This window comes from Lampris incognitus, chromosome 2 (assembly GCF_029633865.1).
Source record: "Lampris incognitus isolate fLamInc1 chromosome 2, fLamInc1.hap2, whole genome shotgun sequence".
Lineage (NCBI taxonomy): Eukaryota > Metazoa > Chordata > Actinopteri > Lampriformes > Lampridae > Lampris > Lampris incognitus.
Window position 1 is genome coordinate 142,187,680 of NC_079212.1, and position 16,632 is coordinate 142,204,311.

The 16,632-nt window shown below is 50.8% G+C and overlaps 1 pseudogene; it reads left to right on the plus strand.

Moving 5' to 3' along the window:
- Positions 1 to 15,897, plus strand: part of LOC130132787 (elastase-1-like) — a 22,609-nt pseudogene extending 6,712 nt beyond the window's left edge.
- The last annotated feature ends 735 nt before the right edge of the window (positions 15,898 to 16,632 follow it).

Consider the following 16,632-nt stretch of genomic DNA (forward strand, 5'->3'; position numbering starts at 1 on the left):
ATAACCACACCAGTTCTCTCACACACACACACACACACAAACGATGTATTCCTTCAGTCCTGGCAGAGGGCCCTCCTCTTGAAGGATAAGGAGGACAGAGTCGTGGGAGGTGAGGAGGCCAGACCCAATTCCTGGCCCCGGCAGTTAAAACCGTCATGTTTAGACGTTTATCTTTTGAAGAGAAGCAGCTTTGACACAGACCCAGCGCCTTTTCCCCCCTCCGCCGTCTGTGTGGAGCAAATATTGAACGAACCAAGTAAATTTACCTTGTGACCTTGCGGCGGCTACGACCCCCGCCGTCTCGTATCTTCTTTCAGATCTGGCAGCTCCTACCAGCCCACCTGTGCAGGAACCCTGGTCAGGAGTGGATGGTGACCCAGATAGCAACATTGCTGTGGCCCGGACCCGTCCCACACCCGACACTTTCATCCGGCCCACATACCGTGTGGAATGATGGCGCTTGGGCGGTCTGCTTCTGTTTGCCAGATCTGGGCCAGAACCAAGCCATAGCAACGCCGCATGTGCCACATATTTGCCAAAGGTGGCCCATATTTGTGTTGTGATATTTGGGCCATATTCACCATTTACCACACGGGCCACTTCAGGGTCACATCCAGATTACATGTTGCCCAGAGCACCGCATCTTTGCCAAAGAAGGCCCCACATGTGATTTGGCATATTTGGGGCATATTTGCTGTTATACATGTGGGCCACTTCAGGCTCACATCCATTTTGTCAGAGCCAGAAGAAGACCATCAGTGCCACATCACTGCCTGAAGTGGCCCACATCCGGATGCTATCTGGGTTTTGTGTTGGGTCCAGCATGTAGCAATCGTTTCTGAATCACCTTGTTCACAGATGAATTTTTCGATCACAGTCCAACCACATAGCAAGGCTTCACAGAAGCAAAACTGCACACTCAGTCAACGTGTGTGTGTGTGTGTGTGTGTGTGTGTGTGTGTGTGTGTGTTTATGTGCGTGTGTGCATGCATGAGTGTGAAAATTCATTTCAGTTTCTGCAGATTTTTTGCCAGATAATCTGACATATGGTGCTTTGTATCCTCAAAGGCCTCAGATTTTATTTGAACTGAACCCTCTGTAACCTCACCTCTGCAGTTCAAACTTCTGGAGCTATTTTTTTGAGTCATGTTTTTTTTTTGTGTGGATTTTTCCCCCAATTGTGCCCGTCCGATTACCCCACTCTTCCGAGTCGTGCCGGGGAGGGCTGCAGACTACCACATGCCTCCTCCCATACATGTGGAGTCACCAGCTGCTTCTTTTCACCTGACAGTGAGGAGTTTCACCAGGGGCCATGTATCTCACCAGAATCGCACGGTGCAGCTTTAATCAATGGCTCATCTTTAATCAATAATTTTATAATAATCCGCTTCCGGTGTGGGAAGATGGCGGCGCGAATTCACGTTTGCGGCGGCCTCACCCAGTACCATCCATGCAGTGTCTTAGTCCAGTGTTTCTCAACCGGGGGTCCGCGGACCCCTAGTGGTCCGTGGTGTAATTGCAAGGGGTCCGTGAAAATAAAATATCTTTAAAAAAACGATCCTATGACATTTATAGAAATAGGATTATTTTACTCAAACGTGACTGAGACCTTTAGGTTGAGAACCACTGTTTAGTCCACGTCTGTGTCTAAATTGGTCTTCATTTGATGGCTGGGAGAGCTTGGTCTGTTGTGTCCTGTGGGCCCGGGGGGGCCGCTGTAAAGTTCTGAAATAAGACCTCAAATACCACGAAGCTGCCTTCTGGAATCTTCTGCTAGCCACGGCTACTGACACTAGTCCCTAGCTCCGCTACTTCCGGGCTTAACGTGAACCAAGAGCGGCTCACATATACAACACTTAGCCTAGAGCGCCCCCTTGTGACCAGAATAAACATTAAAACGAACACCAGAAACACTACTAAAGTTACAAAGCATGGACATTACAACCACGGCCCTGCCTGGAGCTGTGTCCGAAGAGGTAACACCGAGGGCGGTCTGGCGGGACGCGGAAGCGGGGCAGGCTAAGCTAACTGCTAGCCCAGTGTTCTCAAACCTTTTTGGGGTCCTGGACCCCCTGCGTATTTTTGATCTACCCTGAGGACCCCTCCACCTGATCTTGGGGGAGGGGGGTTGCAATTTGATAGAAACAGTAGAAACTGCATTTTAAATTGCATTATAGCATTTATTCACTCTTTGGGGCAAAAATAAGAGCTTTCAGTTGTAACTTAGATATAGTTAACAAAACAGAATTCTTATGCAGTAACTTTCAGATATATGTAACAAAACAGAATTCTTATGCAGTAACTTTCAGATATATGTAACAAAACAGAATATGTATTCAGTAACTTTCAGATATATGTAACAACACAGAATATGTATTCAGTAACTTTCAGATAGATGTAACAAAACAGAATATGTATTCAGTAACTTTCAGATATATGTAACAACACAGAATATGTATTCAGTAACTTTCAGATAGATGTAACAAAACAGAATATGTATTCAGTAACTTTCAGATATATGTAACAACAGAATTTTTATGCAGTAACTTTTAACAATGCAAACGGGAGCGAGATCTCTTATTAAAATACAACAAATTCCACTTGTGAAACAGATGTAATTAGAGAAAAAAGTCCTGTTACCCTTTATAGTTTAGGTAGATAAAGGTCTCAGTCACATTTGAGTAAAATAATCCTATTTCTATAAATGTCATAGGATCTTTTTTTTAAAGATATTTTATTTTCACGGACCCCTTGCAATTACACCACGGACCACTAGGGGTCCGCGGACACCCCCGGTTGAGAAACACTGTGCTAGCCCATGCAGACCGGCAGTTCTGACAGCCATCCTGGCTGGTGTTCATGCTCTTGGACAGTGATTTTTATTTATTTATTTCTTTAGCTTAGACATATGTGTTAGTTTGGATATATGTGTTCTTGTAGTTCTTGGGTACGTGTTTTTGTCTTTGTGTTGCACTGCTACGGGAAACGACAGACAAAGTGTTTCCGATTCTGCAACGCAACCAGTATCTCGGGGCTTTGAGATACAGCGAGGATTACGATTCTAATTACTAATTACATTACCTTTTAATTGGCATGGGGCGAAATCCCCGAAACACTTTTTCCCACTTTGTCTCCCCGGTGGAATTAAATAAAAGGTCACTGTATCTCCAGTAACCCTCAAAGAAGGTTGTGTTCCTCCTTTTTAATGAGAAAAGGGTCCCCCTGCAAGGCTAATTACAACCCTTTTTACAATTTGTTATGCCTGATTAATCTGACTCATCTAATGAAAAATGTTCACCTCTGAATTAAACGCATCCCCCCCCCCCCGGCTGAGCGACTCTGAATACAAATCACTTCCTGGCATCCTCACGAAATGTCCCGTCAGACACCGCGGGCCGCCTGACTCGGTTTCTTTCTGCTGCCTTCCCCATCTGAGCCGTTGCTTTCTGTCCACTGCTACGTCCAGCTGGCTCTCTGCCCCCCCCTCTGGCCAGATTCTGCCCCACAACAACCCCTGCTACATCGCCGGATGGGGACGCACCTCCAGTGAGTCAGATCCGGCGTGATGCACAGGCCGGGGTGGGGATGTTAACAGACTGGGTTGGGTTGGGTTGTTTGTCCACAACAGGTCACAACACAAGATACGATGATGCAACGATGCACGACACGAGCCCAACTTAACTTTCTGCTCTAAAGCAGGTTGAGTTGGTTAGGAAAGTGCTGATATAGGCTAAGATGTATAGAATCTACCAGCCAGTCTTCGTTCCAACCCTCACCTATGGTCACGAGCTTTGGGTGGTGACCGAGAGGGTGAGATGGTGGATACAAGCGGCTGAAAGGAGTCTCCTCCGTAGGGTGTCTGGGCTCAGCCTTAGAGATAGGGTGAGGAGCTCGGACATCCGGAGGGAGCTCGGAGTAGAGCCGCTGCTCCTTCGCATCGAAAGGAGCTGTGGCGATAGGAGTTATACTAATATTTATACCAATACCTACCACCTGGGGGCAGTAGCCACAAACGTAGTAGTCTAGGATTCCGGCAGAAGAAGACGCCACACGATACTTGTGACGCACATGTTAGCCGAGTTGTCACAGTACTTTAATAAATAGTTGTAATTGTTGAACCCAATGTAAACTACTAATAAGACACGTTAGCCCTTAGCTAACGGGTCTGACCCTTTAGCCGAGCGGTTAGTGATGTCGCCTTGTGGTGCAGTACAACCCGTATCGAATCCCGCACCGGGCAAGAAAATAACCGGTTACACCAAGTTTCTTCATTTATAATAAGAAACATTACATGGTACCAGGAGTGGTCCAGAGACATCCGTCGTGGAAAGTTTGAGGCCGCCTGACGCTGTGAATTGGACTGGACATGTGGACTACGAAGGGCGGACGTTCAAACAGCGATCCATGCTGCACCTGCAAGCCCTCGGACTGGATGACAAACCGGACGCACGGAAGAAGTCGTCAAGAAGTGTGATGAACATTGTCCGCCAAAGAAAAACCGAGACATTCGAACGGCACGCGTTGCGCATGCGCACGCAGCAACATGGTGACCGCGCAGACATTTTTCTGAGGGACTTGAAATTGAAAGCTAACACGTGCAATTTTGGAGAGCCGCATGATTCAGTGATCCGGGATCGATTGGTGTTTGGCATTAATAACAAGATACTGAGCGAGAGATTACTACGAGAAACGGACCTTAGCTTAGCTGGAGATGTGAGGCTATGCCATGCTAGTGTAAACTACTAATAAGACACATTAGTCCCTAGCTAACGGGTCTGACCCTTTAGCCGAGCGGGTAGTGATGTCGCCTTGTGGTGCAGTACACCCCGTATCGAATCCCGCACCGGGCAAGAAAATAACCGGTTACACTAATGAGGTAGCCCTGCAGCATGCTAGAACGTTCGATGGTGGCGCGAAGGAAAGTGAAAAAGACGTCGCAGCGATGACCACTGTGCCTGCACGGGCACAGAAACAGAGAACATCATGGCGGTCGAAACGGCAGGAGGGCTTAGAGGCTTTTAATTGTAAAAGATGTGGCACTCGACATGCACCAAACCAATGCCCAGCTCATGGCAAAGTCCGTAATAAATATGTAAAGGACAAAATCTCTACGCGAAACAATGCTTTTCCAAGGGGAAACAAAGCCGAGGTGAACGTGTGCATGCAGACGTGTGCAAGAAACTGATCTCTATGATTCATTGTTCGTGGGAACGTGGGAATGGTAGCGCAGGAAGATGTCACGCCTAAAGGGCCTGAACAGTCAAGTGTGAACAGAGTTGAGCAGGACAAGTGGACTGTTCCATTGCATATACACGGAGCTCTCATTCCTCTCAAGCTGGACACAGGAGCAAAGGCTAACTTGATGAATGAGCTCGACGTCAAAGCCATGAAGGTAAAGCCACGCATTCGTCCAAATTCTGTTCCACTCAAAGCCTACAATGGACAGCTCATGAACACCAAAGGCACATGCAGACTCAAGGTGAGAGTTAAAGGAAAAAGAAACACAACCTCATGTTTGTAGTAGTTCCAAAAAACCCCCAACACAACCTCGTGTTTGTAGTAGTGGAGCCGAAAGACCTGAATGCCAGCATAAAGGAGGGAACATCACCAAATTCCAAGCAGAGAGGAAATAACAAGTGAGATGAGTGGTGCAAAGTTCTTCAGCAAGCTGGATGCATCCCAGGGCTTTTGGCAGATAAAACTACACGAGGATAGCACAAAGTACTGTACATTCAATACACCGTTTGGCCGCTACTCTTTCCAAAGGCTGCCTTTTGGAATCTCCTCTGCTCCCGAAGTGTTCCACAGCACCATGGAGCACATCATAGACGGTATTGATGGGGTACGTGTGCATGTGGATGACATCGTGCTATGGGGATCCACACTGGAGCAGCACAATTAGAGGCTCATCAAAGTGCTCCAAAGCATCCAGAAGTATGGACTAAAGCTGAACAGAGCAAAATGTCAGTTTGGTGTGAACGAAATCACCTTTCCGGGAGACAAGCTGTCAGTAACAGGTGTGGAGCCAGACAAGAGCAAGGTGACAGCGATACTGGAGATGTCCAGGCCCGAGGATAAAAAAGGTGTGTTGAGAGTGCTGGAGATGTTCAATTTCATCGGCAAATTCATACCAAACCTGTCCTCAAAAACTGTGCACCTGAGAGGGCTGTTGCACAACAGAACTGAGTTCAAGTGGACTGAAGATCATGAAAAGGAACGGACACGACTGAAAACCACTCTCACAACAGAACCAGTGCTGACGTTCTTCGACCCGTCCAAAAAGAAAAAGATATCCACTGATGCATCGAAAAATGGAATTGGAGCGCTGTTACTACAGGCTGATGGAGAACAATGGAGGCCAGTCGCCTACGCATCAAGAACAATGTCCATGGCTGAATGTCGCTATGCACAAACTGAAAAGGAGTGTTTGGGACTGGTACATGGCTTTGAAAAATTCCACAGTTACGTCTATGGCTTACCAACGTTCATGGCAGAGACAGACCACAAGCCGTTAATAGCCATCATCAAGAAAAACCTCAGAGAGATGTCACCGTGAATTCAAAGACTGATGATGAAGCTACAACGCTATGATTTCGACCTGATCTACACACTGGGTAAGCACATTGTGCTCGCTGATGCTCTGGCCAGGGTGACGACACAGAGTGAAGCACGCAGTGGGAGCTCCACAGAGACGGATGTGACTCTCCACCCGAACCTGATTGTTGAATCACTACCCGTGTCTGACATGAAATCCAAGCAGATTGCAGCTGAAACAGAAAAGGACACAGGCCTACAGAAAGTCATCAAGAATCTGAATGAGGGTTGGCCTAGAGGTGAATGTCAACAGTATTACGACATAAGAGCTGAGCATCGTCAGAGGGGTGCCTCGGTATGGAAGAATGCAAGAGAAGGGCCAGAACAGCTGTTTATTGGCCAGGAATCAATGCAGACATCAATAGGCTTGTCTCAAGCTGTGAGACCTGTCTGAAGTATCCCGCAAAACGGCCGATGGCAATCACAGACCTACCAGACGAGCTGTGGCAGAAAGTTGGGACTGACCCATTTCACCTGGATAGAAAGAATTACCTGCTGGTGATCGACTACTTGTCAAATTATCCAGAGATGGCTCTGCTTCCAAGCATATCTGCTACTTGTGTGGTTAGACACATGAAGTCAATATTTGCAAGACATGGAATCCCACAGATCGTCTACAGTGACAATGGACCATGCTACAGCAGCAAAGAGTTCCAGGACTTCGCCAAAGAGTATGACTTTCAGCATGTGACCTCAAGCCCCCTGTATGCCCAGTCAAATGGTAAAGCAGAAACAGGACTTCACATAGTCAAACAGCTGCTCAAGAAAGCACAAGACAGCCGCTCAGATACATATCTAGCTCTATTGAGTTACCGAGCTTCGCCGCTTGAACATGGCAAGTCTCTTGCTGAGATTCTGATGGGACATAGGCTACACACCACGCTTCCCCGCACTGAAGAGCAAAAGAGGTGAAACAGAAACAAAAGCATCTGCAAACGAGACAAAAAGCAAACTATGACAAGTCATCGGGAAGCTTAGTGCCACTGGCAAGACATGACACACTGAGACTCGAAGACTCCAACAGCTGGAATAAGAAAGCCACTGTTCTGGAGGAGTAAGTCCAAGATCCTACACAGTCAGAACAGAGGATGGGCAAATCCTGAGGAGGAATCAAAGGAGCTTGCTGAAAACACGAGACACTGCAAGAACAAACAAATGAAGAAGATCCACCCTGCACTGCATCCGCTGAACCACCAGCTGAGCAGAGACACATCACCTGCACACTCAGCTGAACACTCACCTGTGCTGAAAAGATCCACACGCAAGGTCAAAGCACCTGACCGCTTGAATCTGTAATGTAAAAAAAGAAAAAAAACTGAGCCGTATCCTTGTGAGTTGTCTTGAAAGAAAGACTGAAATCAAACATGAACACTTCGTAAAAGGAACCTGGTTATGCTGTTAAAAATAGATATATATGCTTGTTTATGCTGTTGAAAAGAAATGTTGTTCATGCTTGTGGGTGACAAGAATGTTTTTATTACAGTTTGAAGTTGCCACGAAGGCTAGATGAATAGTTTGTGTATAGCTACATCTAAAGGAAAGGGGATGTGGTGACAGGAGTTAATACTAATATTTATACCAATACTTACCACCTGAGGGCAGTAGCCACAAACTTAGTAGTTTGTAGGATTCCGGCAGAAGAGGACACCACACGTTACTTGATGCACATGTTAGCTGAGTTGTCACAGTACCTTAATAAATAGTTGTAATTGTTGAACCCCAAGTTTCTTCATTTATAATAAGAAACATTACAGGAGCCAGGTGTGGTGGGTCGGGCATCTGATTAGGATGCCTCCTGGGCGCCTTCCTTTGGAGGTTTACCGGGCACAGCCAACTGGGAGGAGACCCCGGGGTAGACCCAAAACTTGCTGGAGGGACTACATATCCAATCTGGTCTGGGAACGCCTTGGGATCCCCCAGGAGGAGCAGGAGGGCGTTGCTGGGGAGAGGGATGTCTGGAGTGCACTACTTAGCTTGCTGCCACTGCGACCCGACCCCGGAGAAGGAGCTGATGATGAATGAATTAATGTATAGAATCAGAAACAGAATCAGAAACACTTTCCCAGCAAACAAAAGAACGCCCCCAGCACATCCCCTAAAGGTCCTCTCCGAACGTCCGGTAAATGTCATTGTGTAGGGTTTTCACTACGTCAAGGGGACGTTATTGCGAGATACTCAACGAACGTCCCACAATAACATCACCGTGACGTCTAGTAGTAGTAGACTTTCTCCTAAAGTCCCCGGGACGTTTTTTGAACGTCACGCAATAACGTCCCCGGGACGTCGCGGGGACGTCTAGAGGACTTTCCCCTAATGTCCGTGTAATGTCCTTGGGACGTTCCCCGAACGACATGCAATAACGTCCCCGGGACATCATGGGACGTCTAGAGGACTTTCCCCTAACGTCCCTGTAAAGGCTCATTTATATTTATGCTCCCTTTACGTACGTAAATAGATACGTCCTTTGCAAATGTTGTAAACATCACTGTGCCCACATACTTCCCATCCGTGTTTTACGTTGGCATGGTTGTTAAGCAATACATCCACTAGAGGGCAGTTCAGAGGTAAGGTGTCTAGGCTGCCGGAAATGAAGAAGAAGAAGAAAGCAAACATGGCGACGGTGGAGGAGCCCATGATCATGTATCTGTTAAAAAAGAGGCAGCGCTGCCGTCCAGCTCACTCCCAATTCACGTCCAATCTCCTCCCAACTGTTCTTTAGCAGTTGTTTGTCTCTGTGCCCAGGCCAGGTAACATCATAAATCATGTCCATGCAGACCTGCCAGTCTGCATGGACTAGCAATTAGCTTAGCCTGCGTCATTTCCGCATCCTGTCAGACTGCCCTCGATGTTTCCCCTTCGGGCGTAGCTCCGGTCAGAGCCGTGGTCCTTGGGCCTACAGGACGCAGCAGACCAAGCTCCCTCAGCCAATCCAATGCTAGCTCTCCCAGCCAGACACACCTCCCTTCACTCCTCACGACGACACTAAAAACACAAGTCAAGGCTTGGCGAGGCCACTGCCAGACCGCCCTCGGTGTTATCGGAACTGCCAGTCTGCATGGGCTAGCAGTCAGCTTAGCCTGCCCACTTTCCGCGCCCTGTCAGATAAACCCTCGGTGTTACCGCTTCGTGCGCAGCTCCAGGCAGGCCGTGGTCCCTGGGCCCACAGGACGCAACACACCAAGCTCTGGATCGGCTGGGAATTCGCGCCGCCATCTCCCCACACCGGTACTGGGTGAGGTCGCTGCAAATGTGAATTTGCGCCGCCATTTTCCCACACTGGAAGCGGGAGATACACCGATAGTTATAGATGGGATGGATTGCATTTATATAGCGAATTCAGGGGGCAGCCGGGAACCGCCGCAGCCGGGACGCGAACCCGGATCTCTCGCACCACGGGCGACTGCGTTAACCAGTCGACGAAAGAGCCCAATCTCTTTGCCAGGGGCTAGCGAGTCTAGTCATCCGTGATCGTTACACTACCCCCCTCCGTGAAGCGCGTCCCCGCTCCCTCACGCCTCTGGGCGCACGCGCTTCCGATGGCCTCGCGGTCTCACCTTCCCCCTGCTGACGCCAGTTTAGCGAATTCGGGGGGCAGCCGGGACGCGAACCCGGTTCTCCCGCACCACGGGCGACTACATTAACCAGTCGACTAAAGCATCGATAGATAGATAGATAGATAGATAGATAGATAGATAGATAGATAGATAGATAGATAGATAGATAGATAGATAGATAGATAGATAGATAGATAGATAGATAGATAGATAGATATGTAGGAGCCGAAGGAACGGAGAAGACCGTAGGTTCACACTTTAGCCGTGTAGGCAACTTTCTTTAATCCACGGTAAATCAGAGAGACAACCAAACCACAGCTCGACTGAGCGGAGGTGGCAAGAATCCCCAGAAAACTGGCTGGACAACCATAACTTAACCCTGCGTTAACCTGCCAGGGCAACCATGACTTAACCCTTAGTTCCTGGGTTGAATTCTGTCCCCAATACGTGTCCACCACATGAGCCCCCCCAGAATTCGCCCTAGTAATCGAAGTCAGGCAGGCGCGGGGGGACGACAGGCCGTCCGCGGCGGCTCCGGATAACAGGGGCCGGAGTGTCTCCGGGAGGCATTGACGCGGGCCTGTGGAGGTCGGCCTGAGGAGCAGAAGAGGCAGCTCGGGCCTCCACGGGGGGAGGAGGCGGAGCCGGGGGACGACCGCGACGAGGAGGTTGGGCTAACTCCAACGGCTGCGTCAAGTCCAGGTGTGCGGGTTTAACTCGGTCCACTGAAACATGCTCGGCCGTGCCCCCAAAATCCACCACCAGGTGCTTAGTTCCCCGTTCCAGGACGCGGAAGGGGCCGTCATAAGGGGGTTGCAGAGGGGGGCGGTGTGCGTCGTGACGGATGAACACGTAGTCCGCTGACTGCAGACCTGGGGGCACCTGGGACACCGGCGCGCCGTGTTGGGCGGTAGGGACGGGTGTGAAAGCTCTGACCCCGTCCAGCAAGGAGGCTCGTTGGTCCACAGCTGACCAGGGACGCGTTGCATTGGGCATGAAATCGCCTGGGACTCGCAGCGGCGTGCCGTACACCAGCTCCGCAGAGGAGGCTTGTAGGTCTTCCTTCGGGGCAGTCCGCAGGCCCAGCATGACCCATGGGAGCTTGTCGACCCAGTTGCAGTCCTTGAGAGTAGCCCGAAGCGCAGCCTTCATGGACCGGTGGAAGCGCTCACATAGGCCGTTCGCCTGAGGGTGGTAGGCGGTAGTGCGATGAAGCTTGACGCCCAGAGCCTCACCCACAGCATTCCATAGCTCTGAGGTAAACTGTGGCCCGCGGTCAGATGAAAGGTCGGAAGGCGTACCGAAACGTGAGACCCACGACCCAATAAAAGCCCGGGCCACATCAGCAGACGTCGTGGATGCCAGGGGAACAGCTTCAGGCCAGCGCGTAGTCCTGTCCACCACAGTGAAGAGGTAGGTGAACCCCTGGGAGGGGGGTAGGGGACCAACCAGGTCGACGTGGACATGGTCAAATCGACTCTCCGGCACTGCGAAGCGTTCCAGGGGCGCCTTAATGTGGCGGTGTATCTTAGCCCGCTGACAGGCAACACACGAGTCGGCCCACGCTTTCACGTCTCTCTTAAGTCCCTCCCACACAAACTTAGCAGAGGTCAGGCGCACGGATGGCTTACCGCCTGGATGAGAGAGGCCGTGCACAGCTTCAAATACGGGGCGTCTCCAGCTGTGCGGGACGATGGGCCTGGGCTGTCCTGTGGAGACGTCACACAGGAGGGTGACACCTGTGTCGCTGAAAGGAACGTCCTGCAGGCGGAGCCCCCGTGTCGGAGGCCCGGAGACGGAGGATGCTCGGGTCCGTGGCCTGGTCAGCGGCCATCTGTGCATAGTCAAGGCCTAGGTGGACCGCTCCAATCACTGCCCTAGAGAGGCAGTCAGCTACCTGGTTAGACTTACCAGCGACGTGCTGGATGTCGGTAGTGAATTCCGAAATGTAGGAGAGTTGTCGCTGCTGGCGAGCGGACCATGGCTCGGCCGTCTTGGACATGGCAAACGTGAGGGGCTTGTGGTCCACGTACGCAGTAAACTCGCGGCCCTCTAGCAGGAAACGGAAATGCCGGACGGCGAGCCAGAGACCGAGGAGTTCCCTGTCAAAAGTACTATACTTGCGCTCTCGGGGTGTAAGCTGGCGACTGAAAAAGGCCAAAGGCTGCCAAGCCCCCCCCACCCACTGTTCGTGAACCGCACCAACAGCATAGTCCGATGCATCCGTGGTTATGGAAATAGGCGCTGTAGGTGAAGGATGCGCTAGCAGGGTAGCCTGGGAGAGCGCAGCTTTAGTCTCGGTGAACGCACGGTCCCGCTCTGCTGTCCAGTCGACCGCCTGGTTGGGGGACTTGCCTTTCAGCGCCTCGTACAGTGGCCGGATGATAAAGGCGGCTCGGGGAATGAAGCGGTGGTAGAATGTCACCATCCCGATGAACTCCCTGAGCGCACGAGCTGTTTGGGGGCGCGGAAAGGCCGCCACCGCTTCCACCTTTGAGGGCAGGGGGACCGCCCCGTCCCCGGTGATGCGGTGCCCGAGGAAATCAATGGCTGTCAGCCCGAACCGGCACTTCGCCGGGTTGACGATCAGCCCATGCTGGCTGAGGCGTGTGAAGAGGGCATGAAGATGGGACAGGTGTTCTTCCTCGGAGGCGCTGGCGATGAGTATGTCGTCCAAATAGACGAAGATGAAAGGAAGGCCACGGAGCACTGAATCCATCAGCCGCTGAAAGGACTGGGCCGCGTTTTTGAGTCCAAATGGCATTCGTAGGAATTCAAATAGGCCAAATGGGGTAGTCACCGCTGTCTTGGGGATGTCTGAGGGGTGCACGGGAACTTGATGATAACCACGGACCAGGTCGACTTTTGAGAAGACGCATTTGCCAGACAGGTTTGCAGAAAAGTCCTGGATATGCGGGACAGGATAGCGGTCGGGCGTGGTGGCGTCATTTAGTCGGCGGTAGTCCCCGCATGGGCGCCAACCTCCATCAGGCTTAGCGACGATGTGGAGTGGGGACGCCCACGGGCTGTCAGAGCGGCGGATGATCCCCATGCGTTCCAGGTGCTCAAACTCAGACTTGGCAATGGCGAGTTTGGCGGGGTCGAGACGCCTGGCTCTGGCGTAGACCGGGGGCCCCTTCGTAGCAATGTGATGCTCCACCCCATGCTTAGCGGTAGGTGCAGAGAAGGTAGGCTGGGTGAGGTCAGGGAACTCAGCGAGGAGGCGGTTGAACTTGTCTGCCTCTGAGAGAGAGTTGGCTAGACCTGCATAGGCCGCTTCCCTCCGCGTACATGCGAAGGAGGAGAAGGTTAAGGCATCGACCAGACGGCTGTTCTGAATGTCCACTAGCAAACCGTAAGCGCACAAAAAAATCAGCTCCGAGGAGGGGAAGCGTTACATTGGCCATGACGAACTCCCACGTGAAACGTTGTCCACCAAAACACAGTTCTACAGACCGCACGCCGTAGGTGTGGATAGGGCTGCCGTCAGCCGTCGCCAACTGGGGGCCCCGCTCCCCGCCCATGATGTCGACGTCAGTAGCAGGGAGCACGCTTCTCTGTGCGCCCGTGTCACAAAGAAATCGCCGACCGGAGATGGTGTCGAGGATGAAGAGTAGCCTGCTCGTATCGCCAACACTCATGGCCACTACTGAGTGTTGGCCCTCTCGTTTCCCGTCGGCCTGTAGTTGCAGGGGGAACGGCACCGTTTAGCTTTCGCACCAAATCGAGCGTGGTACATACAGAGTCCAGAGGGCTTGTAGCGGTCTGACGCTGTGGCGCCACCGTCGGGCCACGCCCGCGATGTCGGCGGGGGGCCAGTGAAGGTAGGAGCCAGCACCCCGGCATGGGAGGAACGTTGTGTAGCGACGAAGAATCGGTCAGCCTCCTTTGCCAGCTCACGGGGATCAGTGATGGTGGAGTTAGCGAGCGCAGTCTGGACGTGGGGCGGCATGTTGCGCAGAAACAGCTCCATAAACAGGAAACATGGCTTTTCTTGACCCAGTAGGTTTAACATCCTGCTCATTAGCTCCGATGGTTTGCCATCTCCCAAGCCCTGAATTGCGAAGAGGCGACGTGCTCTCTCCGTTGCTGACAGTTCAAAAGTTTCAAGGAGGAGATGTTTAAGTGCGGCGTATTTACCATCGGCCGGTGGGTTGGTTATGAAACCGCTTATCCTGGAAGCCGTAGCGCCCCCCAGCGCTGCCACTACGTAGTAGTACCTGGTCTCGTCTGCTGTTATGTCTCTGAGCGCGAACTGCGCCTCAGCCTGCGCGAACCACGTAGCCGCGGAAGACTCCCAAAACGCCGGCAGTTTCATTGCAACGGCGTTCGTAGCCATAATGTGTGTGGTTTCAGAAAACTTATCCGAAAACCGACGTCGGGGTCACCAGTGTAGAGCCGAAGGAACGGAGAAGACCGTAGGTTCACACTTTAGCCGTGTAGGCAACTTTCTTTAATCCACGGTAAATCAGAGAGCTAACCAAACCACAGCTCGACTGAGCGGAGGTGGCAAGAATAACCAGAAAACTGGCTGGACAACCATAACTTAACCCTGCGTTAACCTGCCAGGGCAACCATGACTTAACCCTTAGTTCCTGGGTTGAATTCTGTCCCCAATACGTGTCCACCACAGATAGATAGATAGATAGATAGATAGATAGATAGATAGATAGATAGATAGATAGATAGATAGATGGGCAGATAGGTTGACTGTTCTTTGTCCTGTGGGAGGATCCTCCTCCCCAGCCAGTTTAACATTACACAGGACGGTGTAACTTTAAACACAGACCACTACAACACGCGGTTCACATACAGAACACAAGTAAGACCAGAAACGGTCCCACCGGCGGATACAGGCACCCACCTCCACCACACAGCATTCACTCCACCAACAGCACACCTCCACACCAGCATGACAAATCCCTGCACATGGGCAACTACACAGCATGAGTAAACCATGAGAGAGGTTTATTTGGGACCCCCTGACAAAATATGTTGCACCCAAAAAAGGTTCTGTTTCTGTGATCATGAGCTTGTTTAGCAATGTGGACGTCACTGAGAATAATGTTTGGAAGGTTTACATTTGGGAAAGCTCAATGTGGTTTTGTGAAATCACATGCACATGTGTTATCGGTACTTTATCAGCCGGTGGCGGGCTGCCTCCCCAGCTCAAACAGGCCTACCTGCCCGTTGTGGACCACAAGACTTGCTCCAGTGGCAGATGGTGAGGAGGCTCCGTCAAGACCACCATGATCTGTGCCGGCGGTGGCAGTCAGTCGGGCTGGCTGTCTGTCTGTCAGGTGGAGGGTGCTGCAACTGGTGGTGTGTGGACAGAGGTTTGTGTAGTGCAAGTGGTCACCAACCCTGCTCCTGGAGAGCTGCCATCCTGCAGGTTTTCACGCCAACCCTAATTTAACACACCTGATTCAATTAATCAAGCCCTTAAGTAGGTAATTGTGTTAAATTAGGGTTGGAGTGAAAACCTGCAGGACGGCAGCTCTCCAGGAGCAGGGTTGGTGACCACTGGGTGGCTGCACAGTGCCACCTGCTGGATATCTGAAGGTGAAACATGAATGAATTGGTGAATCCGCTATGCTTCAAAGCTTCAAATAAGGGTGAAAGGTCATGGTGTGTGTGTGTGTGTGTTTGTTGGGTCTGGCAGGGTGACTCAGCCAGCCCTCTGAACTGCATGGTGAATGGTGGATACTACATCCATGGTGTGGCCAGCTTCGTGTCTGCAACCAGGTGAGGAAGCCCACCGGCCCTCACCTGCGTCTCATCCCTCATCATCTGGACTAACCAGGTCAGTATCAGAGACCGCAGGGTCAACACAGCCGAATCACGTCCTCTCAGAAAGCAGTCTTTTTCAGTTGTATGACCACAGAGGGTTTTTCCACAGTGGCATTACCGAACGTGCTTTTGTACACAAATCTAGATGTTTTGTGTGTGACTATGATATGCAGTGATAAATAATGAGGCAACACTTCCTACACATGATCCCGTTCCCCATCCTACAGATCATGGGTTGACCTTCGGCTGACATCACGGACCAGCGATACTACGCATTCAGATAAAGCACCAAATAATTTCTTTGTAAATAGGAGCTACTGACTGTATTTTCAGACCAGGCTGCATTCAAGCAACCTGGTCTCACAGGAATACGTGACATGACCACGACCTCTTCACACTCGCATCACGTGGCGGCGGCACGTAATGTGTTAAAATTATGTGTCGCCACCACAGAAGCAATGCCAATGAGCGGGGTTTAATATTTTCTTGTTTACAAAATCTTATTTGACTGAATTTATCATAGTGCCTTAGTTAAGATTTTTTGTTCTCTAAAAACCCTAATCCTAATCCTAACCCTAATCCTAATCCTAACCCTAATCCTAACCCTAACCCTAATCCTAACCCTAACCCTAATCCTAACCCTAACCTCATTACATCAAAACGAGTTATATCTCACACCATTCAGTGTTTTTAG